The following is an 11,907-nucleotide window of genomic DNA, read 5'->3' as shown; positions in this document are numbered from 1 at the left end:
AAAAGCAAACAAAACAAGACCACAAACGACTAGAATGCTCGTTCACTTCCACAATTTCAGCAATTCGTGTCGACGGCAAACTCTCTTCTACTTCTTCTCCAGAAATGAGAAAAGAGGCCCACAGCTAATAATAAAAAAGTGTTTGCCTTAAATTGAAATTTCTTTATAAACCGACGCGACCGAGGAGGCCGCCGCGACCTTTTCTCCGTCCGCTCCACTTTTTTCGCAGTTAGTCGCTTCTGTAGAGTTTTTTCTTTGTGTTTTCATAAAGCATCGCTTTATACGTTATAATATGCCTCACGCTTATTTACACACTGTTTTTTTGGTGGTTGAATGCTTGAGAAAAGAATTTATGAAAAAGAACCAACTCACACAGCATGGATGTGGGGAATTAAATGAGTTTATGAAGTTATATGGAGATATTTTTGTAATATATATACTAGATGATACGACAGACGTTGTCCTGTACCCACACAATTCAAAAACACCAAATTTTTTCATATCCTATCCTATACTTTTTAATGTCCTATTTGACGCGTCTTGTCGCCTTTGAGGGTTCATTTTTGGTCTTGGTATAAGCAGTATAAGAAATTCAAAAAAATTATATAATATCTGCGGTAAAAAAACAATATCACACTTGATTTTACCACGAAACATAATTGCTTCAATAATTTTAATTTTCATAGTCTCGAACGATATATTAGTTGCTTCTTGGCAATTATAATTTCTAAAGTACATTTTTTTCTTACTAATAATTCAATAAACATTATTGTCAATGTTCAAATTTAAAGTGAATTAATTTGTAAAATCTAGTTCATATGTACACTCTTCAATCTGAGATCAACTAACTAAATATTCCGTATCCAATGCCAACAAATGAATTTTTGATACATAAAACAAAATTCAAAAATCTAAATCATTTTTTTTAATATTTAGAAATTTTTTTGTATTGTTAAATAATTTAGTAAAGTAAAACAAAATGCGGCATGCATGATTATAAAAATAATGTATATGCAATTTTGGACTTATTGCGTTATTTATTTAACTGAATTATATAATTTCATCTGCCAATCATATACGTATCTTTTATTATTTTATTTAATTTCTGGCACATCAGTCAGCTGCTTTTCGGCTATAATAATGTAGGCATTACATTTTCTTTGTATATTATATTCTAATATTATCTAGGCTCATAATTTCACCTAAATTCAAATTTCGAGTGAATTGACATTTCTAGCAGATGACAGTTTTAAATATTTTCAATATCAAATAATGATAAGTGTTTTTTTTGTAATTTTCGCCACAATATTACTATAGTTTAATCATTCATTAATCTTAAAAATTTCCTTTGACAAACTGTAGAAAGATTTATCAAATCCGAATAACCGTTTAGGAGAAGTATCAAATCATACACACGTACAGAAGAATTTTATATATAAGATATATATATATATATATATATATACATATATATATATATGCAATAATTTTCACATTTCAAATTTAATTTAATCATGATATACAAAGCTCGAAATGGCTGCACTCTACGTGTTATTAGTAATTACGTGATCCAACTACACAAAATCCAATTTGTTATTTTATAATTATAATAGGGTGAAGCAAGTCCTCGGGTGTAGAGTGCATTTTCGCAAAAACAAGTAAACTGCAGTATTTTTTGACAATACTATTTTAAAGTAGAGGGCAAAGGATGTGTAACCAGTCACTGCCTAGAAAAGGGCGACATCCCTATCACGGAAAAACTGACACAGGAAGAATTTTTTAACGAAAGTACTTTTTTCGTTAATTTTGTTTTGTTTTGAGCACTGTTATTTAGTTTACGATACTGGAGCAAATTTGCTCCAAGTTAGATCAAGTGTGCCATGATTTTTGTAATATATAAACAAAAAGTGTATAAAAATTATCTCTAATAATCGTTTCTAATAAAATCATCGTACAGTTATATAGTATTGAATTAAAATACATTTAGCTATTTATAGAACTGCCTCCCAGATACCTTAATATAATTTTTGAGTATACGTTATTTGATAAAACGAATTTTATAAAACCTCTATAATAGGTTACAGCTAGGTGGGGCATAAAGGACCAACTAAACAATTACCCTGGGAAAGGTGTAAATAATAAAAAATAGTAAACAAAAAAGTAAATTAAGTAAAAAAAAACAATTTTACAAGAGATAATTAAGTTAATAGTTATTTAAAATTAAAAATGTGCCCATAAAATTATCTATGTCTGCCCACTATGAGGTAAAAGGACACAGATGAGAAATTCTGGAAAATATAGCAAAGTAAATTAAAACATATTTCTATATTTAAGCAATAACACGGAAACTTTCTCATCATATTTCAATAGTTGTTTTGTTTGATATGTGTTATGTGCTGTGATGTAAGTGGTTTAGTTTTTACAATAAATTTACTGAAAGTCGAAAAACACTGATACGCTTATAAGGGGGCGTCCAATAACCACGTGATCGATTTTTTAAGGATGTTTGGACCTCCTCTTCTTCCATTTGGTTATACGTAGTGATATTTAAATTACCTCCCCATACAACGACCAAGCAATACGAGTATTTTTTTATGAGAAAAATTGTAGAATTTTTTAATTTTTTTTTTAAATGTATGGTTTTTTTTAAAAAAAATCCGGATAAAAAATAAGTACACCTGATATCTTACTACACCCCCTCGCTCCTCTGATATTGAAATTTCGTGATTTTTTGTCAAATGCCCCCCTACCCTACCCCCAAAACCTCACGTGATTAATGGCGCCCCTTAAGCTTGTATTGCATATTGGAATGTTAAATGAGATATTTCACTCAAAATGCATTTAATACAGATGAACAACCAAACGCAAAAAATACGTGCGCTGTTTTTTTATGATAATAACTAGATGTAACAGAATCCCAGTTTATTTAGAGTACCGTGGGTAAGAAAGTTCGCCAACAAAATCTCAAAAACCAGTAAACTATAGTATTTTTCAACAATACTATGATAAGTAAATAATAAATGCTATTTTAAAGTAGAGGCCAAAATTAGCGCCCTAGTTTATGTAGTCGTCAACAATTTTTACATTTAATTGACTATATCTTTACATAACATCTTCGCAAAAAACTCACTAATATTTTATAAATCTTTTCATCATTGGAAGCCATGGCCATTGTTGTATTGACAAAAGTATAAATAATACGAAAATAGTGATAATAAAAACAATTCATTGATCATAAAATTTGTACTACGTTTCTTCATCCAAAAACCCTTCTATAAACCAAAATCGCACGAATCCACCGCCCTGTGTCTCCACCGCTCCACCGTCGTCCTATTCCTATCATCTCATTAGCATTAGAAACGCATTAAATCGTCACAGACTTCCGCTCGCAGATGCTAAAAAGCATCATCATCGTCTCCACAAGTTAAAATCAAATGTCTTTCGAAAGGAAAAGCACAGACGGACAAACGGACGGACGAAAGGACGGAAGGACGGATGGATGGACGGACAAGAGCACCACGAAATAGACTTCCAAATCGTCTGTTTTGGATCCAAAGTGACATCTCGGTTCATGAATATTTATACGTGCGGAGAAAGTAATCTTACCGGAACTTAAAATAAACTTTGGTTGGAAAATTTTATGGGCCGATTATAATCCTTTTAGGGGTAAAGGAGGAGAAAAGATGGAATGGTAAATTTTCAAGATTTTTTGGAAAATGAGCTTTTAAGAGCAACCTGAGGCTTTGGGGCAGTAAAAAAATGACTAAACTGCTTGTGAGTACAATGCGATAGCAAAAACCATGTTTTCAGGTTTTTATTTTTTTAACTAGAATTTGCTATCAAGTATTTTACTATTTTACAGCCTTGATTAAATGCCCCAACTTTTCATGAAACCTACCAACAACACACTTTTTTGTCACACAATTATGTCACAACTTTTATATTTAAATATTAACTATTGTTTTTACCAGATATGACGAATAATATACCTACGGGTAAAAATCCGACCGAAATGAGAAATATTATGTACAAATTCATATTGATTGAAATATATTATTTATTATTATATTAACACACTTTAGTAGTTTTTTTAAAAAAAGAGGCACCTCTCAAAGTCTACTAATTTTAAAAATTTTAAACTCAAACTTTAATAAAAAGTCTTAATTTTTGAAAACTTGGGGCAATAGTGTCCTTATTTTTGAATGTAATCCTAGAAATGTTATTTACAAAAACAGATCCAAAGATTAAATGAACAAATTAATGAAAATTACCAACAATAATCGAAAAATGGTCATAAAATCACCAAAGCCTTAGGTTGCACTAAAAGCTCAAAATTTCAAAACAACGTGAAGTAATTTTTTGTTCTAATTTTTTTAGGACAGTTAAGGTCAATACTATCAACCCTTGACGTTTCGCCTTGACGTTGAGTTCTGGGACAATCTGTATATATCAATTTCATAAATATGAGACTACACTTTCTTGTAAAAATCTTTTCTAAATTTACTACACATATCTTTGAAGTTGAAAACGTTTCGACACTATGGTTAGTGTCATCACCAGTTATTGTTAACGAAATTTAATTCATTTTACATTTTATTCAGTCAAATTTTTGAAAAACAATAAATTCGTGTATTGTTGAATTTGTACGTTTCGACACTGTATGTGTGTCATCGTTCAGGAAACAAAATTATGAAATATGTAGCTTTTCACACATTTTTTAACTAAAATCTAAATCTTTTGTTTGAATTAAATAACTTTAAACAAATATTGTATTGTAAGAAATGGTATAGACAAACAAAGTAATAATTTAAAATTTTGTTTATATTTTAATTTAATTTAAAAAATGTGTTTTCATTGTTCAATTAGAAGACAATGATTATTAATTTCGTGTGTTTTTTCTGGTACAAACTTGCTGAATGATGGCACATATAGCATGCCGAAACATACAAAATAAATAAAACGTGTTTTTTATTTGCGTAATTAGTTGAAAACAATCTCAAGAATATCTCATTTTTATGTTTAAGGTCAAAAAATTGAAGAATTACATTGAACTGTGCAAATATTAAAAGAAATGTAAAAATGTACGTAAGTGACTTCAAAAAAACATATTGTTTATAATTGATCTAAATATATATTGATTTGTTTCATACATTTTTATAAGATTTTAGATTTATATAAATTATTATAATTATAGGAAAATATAATTTAAGGATTATTGTAAGAGTTATCAATAAGATAACAAAAACATGCACCTATGATAACATTGTGCGTTTTATATTTGTGCATTTTGGAGAAAAATTATTTTTATAAATTGTACTATAGTCTACTAATACTTTTGTATTTATTGTTGTCAGAATAGTAAATATTGTTTAACAATGAGTCCTTTAACATAATTCTAACAAAACGACCAATATTCTAAAAGTCACATTGTACTGCCTTCATATCTAAAAACAATGTATTGCATATCTACAAATTCCTGAAAAGCCATGCCTCTGATCCTTAGAAAGCCAAAGACTCGAAAGCCGAAAGTTAACAGTTCTGTTTTATGTTTTAATAATTTAAATTGAACTAAAATGCATAGTTAAGCATAATAGTAAAAAAAATTTTCGGGAAGGGTTGTTGAAGTATAAAAATGCTGAATTAATAGGATGCATTTTCTATTTCGGTTTTTCATGAAGTGTAATCTTTCTGACAACAAAAATTACCAGTACATATATATACATATATATATATATATATATACATATATAAGTGTGTGTATGTCTATTCTAGTGTGTGTCTGTGGCTGAATCGTGTCTACTAATATATATTATATAAATTGGCACTTAGAGAGAGTTAGTTCTGTTGTAGTTCTGTTAAGACCGCAAAACTCTAAAGTTTGCCCCAAGAATAAGACGACGGTTTTGGAGGGTGAGTAGAGGAGCAGATGGAGCAGATGGAGCAGATGGAGCAGATGGAAAGATGAAAAGGAGTCCTCGTACACATGTTCCTTCTGAACATCAGAACAACTTCTGAGCCTCGACAAGGCGTCAGGCTTCTCACCGGAGGAGAGAAAACTTCTCTGTTGGGATTTTGAAAGAAATCAAGAAGATCGGGATAAATAATCTATATTTATAACGGAAGGTTTTCAAGTATTGTACAAATTTTTGGAAATGTTTAAGGCTGTTCAAGATTCGAAGTATTTTCCCAGAAATTCGTAAACTGTATGTCTTGCAGAACTTGTTTAAAAAATTAAACACTATTTCAATTCAATTCATTTATTTGCCGAATAATTGTAGCGGAGTACGGAAATCACAATGCTATCGATTTACTGATAAAAGGTACTATCGACCTGAACAGTTACAATCCTAAAATCTATATATTGAATGCTAGTTACTGCTGCTACTGATAATAATACTGCAGCAGCAGTGTTGCCTAGGGTGAACAAAAGTAATGGTGTTACCATATACTATTCTTTCCAAAGTTTTTATCGAGACTGATTAGTATTGCACAAGAATGTACAAAGTACCCATAGGATAAATACAGAACAAATGTGCTTTACCATGTGCCCAAATGCAATCGGTTTTAAAGAACTGATTTTCTTACTATAATGCATGTACTTGAAACGTTTAATTTTGTTCATATATTCTTGTAAAAACATTTGTGAGTTGGTTTAAAATATATTGCATAGGCTTATATATTATTCCAATACAAATTAATCAGATTTATCATCTATATTACATATTTATATAAATTTAATCTAGAATTAAACCTAAGGGTAAATTTACGTGCTATAGTTGGTGGCGCACTCTATGGAGAGTAAATTGAAGTAATTGACAAAGCATTTGTGTTTGCGATCTATTTATACTATTTTCATTAATTTTCATTAATATGTGCAAAAGTATACAAATTCATGGTAAAAAGTGTAAATAAATTTGTATTTTTATAAAAAAAAATGATTGTGTACAAACTATATTTAAAAAAAAAATAAAATTAAAAAAAAAAAATTGAATATGTACAAATATTTAAAAATATGTGAAAACGTATATAAAAATGTGCAAATTTTCTAAATTGTTTATAAATGCGTAAAAATATACAATAATTTGCAAATATTACAAATGTTTGAAAGTATGTGAAAATTAGAATAAAAATGTAAAAATTTTCTGAAGTTTTGGTAGATATGTATAAAAAAAAGTAAAATTATGTATAAATGTAAAAACACTATAAAATGTACAAAGAAGTGTGAAATGTGAAAAATATGAAATGTAAAGTGATTTTTTTTTAAATGATCAAGATGTACAAAGATGTACAAATTCTTATGAATATGTTTGAAAATTTAGAAAATTTATAGAAATATATATCAATGTATTTATATGAATAAATGTATTCAAAAATATATAGAAATGTAGAAATCTATTTAAAAATTCGTAAAATTGTACGAATTATTTTAATTATGGAAAAACAGAAAGTTGTGAAATTAACACAAGATTGTAGGAAACCAAAATAGTAAAAAAGACCAAAAAGACTCTAAAAATATGACATAAATTGCAAGGATGTAATATGAACAAATTTATAAAAAAATGTGCAGAAGTGACGTCAAAAAACTTCCAACATTATTGAATTATTTTAGTATATTGTTTATAATTGATTTTAATATATCATAAATTGATTTCATGAATTTTGTTAATTTTTATTAAATTTCATAGGGTTAGATAAATTTAAATAATATAAATTTTTGTAAATCTTGTAAAAAAAGACAAAATAATTTCATATTAAAAATATAATTACTCGCAATGTATAAATATTTATTATGTACGTTTCGACACTGTATGTGTGTCATCATTCAGAAAGTTAACCAGGAAAACGAACCAGTAAAAAAAACACATTAATTAAAATGTGTTGAAAAAAAATTGTTTTAAAAAAGGAATAATTTTGAGTACAATAAAATATAAAAATATTTATAATAAATAATGAAGGTATGTATTAAATCATATGATTACCAAATTGAAATTGAAAAAAAAAAGATTTTTTTTTTTCTGTTTAAATCGCTGAATGATGACACACATACAGTGTAGAAACGTACAAAAAAATTATTTAATGTATTTTATTTCGACTAATTGGTTGCAAGTAAACATTTCAAATATATATATATATATATATATATAATATTGTTCCTCCTACCTCAAAATCAAGTCCAGTTTCGCCCCAATCAACAATTTAAAACAAATTTCCTTCACAACTCATGTCCATTCTACAACGACCGATTTTATTAATTTATATTATAGTGTATTAATTTCTATTATTTATTCACAATAATTTCTCATGTGTAATTAATTAGAAACAATTATTTTTTATTCTATTTAAGGTGGTGTTTGCACCCCCGAATCCGTTTTGACACTGAGAAGTGAATTTTGCGCCCTAGAGAGATCCCGCCATGCAGCCACTACTACACGGGAAAGGACGGACTATACTACATTCCAATTGCAGATGTAGACAGGGTAATAATAGTAAATGTTGATAAAAACAAAGGATATTATAACAGTTTCGCGGACAGTAAAAGTTTAAGCAAGGTACAAAAATTTACAAAGTCAAATTTTTTCAAAAGATTTAAAATTCTTTCAAAATTCAAAGACTTGTTCGCGGACTGTAACAGTTTTAGCAAGGTACAAAAATTTACATGAAAGTCAAATTTTTTCAAAAGTTTCAAAATTCTCAAAAATCTCAATTTCCAAAATTTTCTAAAATTTTAAAAGTTTTTTGAAAATTTTCATTTTCGGTACGAAAAGTTTTAGCAATTTGCCTTAAGGCACCATGCCATGCACCACTAGTTAACTTTCCGTAGGGTAAGTTATTGTAATCGTCCAAAAATCAAAATTGGAATTTTTTACATTTCTTCACGTTTTGAAGGTTTCTGAACATTTTGGCATACCTCAGAAAACATAGATGTGTATGTGCGTGTGCGAATACAAATTTCGAAGTTCCGAAGATATGAGGCAAAAAGAGCCAAAAATGGTAATTGAGTTTTTGGCAGATTAAGGATAGTCAGATTATCATATTTCAATCGTCATATACTAGATGAATGCTATAGCATCCACGTCAAGTATGGCGTTTCTATTTTAAGAATTGTCCTCGCATTTATAACTACAGGAAAAGTCGAAATGATACTAAAATACCTGAAGAATTAGTTAGTTATGACTTTGACAGATAATAATTACAAAAACATAAGGTTATTTAAAAATAGGTTAAAAACAATTTACCTTAAAATTTGTATACTATAGCTGACTACAGCATTGAAATTAAAATATTAACAAATATTGTACTGATTACTAAAATCTTTATAATATCTAATAATTCGATTTGCATATGAATGTCCAAAGATTTTACTTGGTATTATGCCCCGGCGGACATACGCAGACAAAAGACCTAGTCTGGTATGCGAAAAGCCATGTTCCTTCGTTACACTAACAATAAGAAAAAGTTAAAAAAAAGAGAAATGTTAAAAACAAATTATAAATGTTTATTTTGCAAAAAATTTAATGTAATCTCAATTCTTAACTCTCCCGTAGGGTAGTTATTATAATCGTCCAAAAATCGAAAATGAAAATTTTTGCATTTCTCGACGTTTTGAGGGTTTCTGAACATTTTACTGGCATACTTGAGAAAAAATGGATGTATGTGTGTGTCTTTTGTATGTCCGCAATTTTTCGTCCACGTTTTCGGGCGCACGGATCAACCGATTTGGATGGTTCAAAAAACATTCGACTCCTATTGATAGGGAGATATGCTGATTAATTTTTGGCAAAGGCAGGTACAGCAGTTACGGACATAAAGAGCAAAGAGTGCAAAAAATAGAAATCGAATTTTTGAGAGAACGGATCATCCAATTTGTATGATCGAAAATGGTATGGTTATTAGTTTTTGGCAAAGGTAGGCACAGCGGTTTCGGAGATACAGAGCAAAATGTTAAAACAATGGCAATTTTTGAGAGAACTAAGCGTCCGATTTAAATAATTCAAAGAACTTTCCGCTCGTTTCAACAAAATAATTGCTTTTGGAAAAAAAATATTTCTAATTTTTTTTTTCAAAAAATATTTTTGTAATTTTGGAACAAAAATTCAAGAAATTACCCAGGCTAAGCACAATCTAAGCGCCACTCTGGTACAAATGTTAACACGAGCGCGTTTAGACTGTTTATGTACTGGGGCACTTTTCCAATTTTGTGAAAACCATTGAAAAATGTGAAAATGCCGCCAAGCTAAGCACAATATAAGTGAAAATGTCGCACGGAATTATTAGCATATGCGTTTAGACTGTGACTATACGGGAGCACTTTTTCAATTTTGTGTAAATTAGGCAACTATTTTTTTGAAATTGAATTCGAAATGAAATGACGATTGTTAATGTTCTGTAGATAAATTGATTTATGATTTACATTTGATTTGCTCAGATATAACAAACAAGATAGTAAAAATAATGAAAGTTACACAGTATTTGTAATGATATATTTGAAAAAGTTTAAAATTTCTCGAATATTTCATTACGGTACGAAAAGTTCCAGCAATTTGCCTTAAGGCACGATGCCATACACCCCAGTTTCAAATTTGGATGACTTGAAGCGTCAAGAAAACATAGAATTAGTAATCCAGATTTTCTGGCAAAACATCCCTCTAACATCTCCTCGATATGGAATCCAGTATAGATTTTTGCAAAGCCGAGAGAAGAGAGAGACGCCGGCCATGCGCATTGGGTCAGTGGGGTACGTCGTCGTCGTTCTCCGGGGGAGTAGAGGGTCCTCTCTATGCTTGAACCCGCCGCCGCTCTCTCGTTTCCATTCTATCTGCTGCGTGCACGTAACGTAACATTCATATACGCAAGTGTTACGTATATGCAACGTTCGACGTGTGCGTAGAGGAGTCGAACGAACGAACGAACGAACGAACGCGCCCGAGAGAGAAAATCTGGGACCCCAGACTCAGTCTCGTGTTTTATATATGCAGAGTCCGTGTCATCGCGATTCGGATTAATTATTATTATTGTGTTCGTAATATATATATATATATATATATATATATATATATATATATATTTTATATTTATATATAATTATTTATATATTTATATATATATATAGATATGAGTGAGTTCTTGAGGGCGATACATCAAACAAAGAAAAGGCAAAGATTTATAAAATAATCTTTAATTCCAAATGTTTCGACATTCAATTTAATGTCATCATCAGTGGATATTACGTTGGTAGGTTACAACTAGAGAAGTGTACACACACTAGAAATTGGCACTAACATTTATACAACTAACCTGTCAAAACCATGCATTTTTTATAATTTTTTGTATGATGTAAAAAGAAAAATGATAGTTTTATTTGAACAAAAATGTAAGTAATATTAGGTAATTTCTGCCACGACTTCTGACATTAAATTGAATGTCGAAACGTTTGGAATTAAAGATTATTTTATAAATCTTTGCCTTTTCTTTGTTTGATGTATCGCCCTCAAGATTTCACTCATATATTTCAACATCAAAACTAACTACTAAATCATATATATATATATATATATATATATATATATATATACATATATACTAACTGACCCGGCAAACGTTGTTTTGCTAAGTAAGGTATATTCAAAAGAATTTCTAGAGAATCAAAAATATTAATACTTTAAGTGTATAAGGATGTGTTGCTTGAATGCTGTATACAATGAGGTATTTTAAAAACAATAAACCCCATTAGTTTGTCTATATTTTGTCAACACAATCAAACTGGAAGATTTATACACTTTTTGGTCTTTCGACTTATTGATTACGTTTCAAGTTTCTCAGATTCTTTTTGGATTCTGGATTTTGTGTATAATTATAAATAATACTACTGAGCTTAAAGAAAATTTTCAAATTTCTGCGAGGAGAGAT

The sequence above is a fragment of the Ctenocephalides felis genome, unplaced genomic scaffold (assembly GCF_003426905.1).
Source record: "Ctenocephalides felis isolate EL2017-DRISC unplaced genomic scaffold, ASM342690v1 CF-g0.4_SCAFFOLD_01170, whole genome shotgun sequence".
In the NCBI taxonomy this organism is placed as follows: Eukaryota; Metazoa; Arthropoda; class Insecta; order Siphonaptera; family Pulicidae; genus Ctenocephalides; species Ctenocephalides felis.
The sequence above is the reverse complement of the archived record's forward strand: the minus strand, read 5'-3'. Positions refer to the sequence as shown.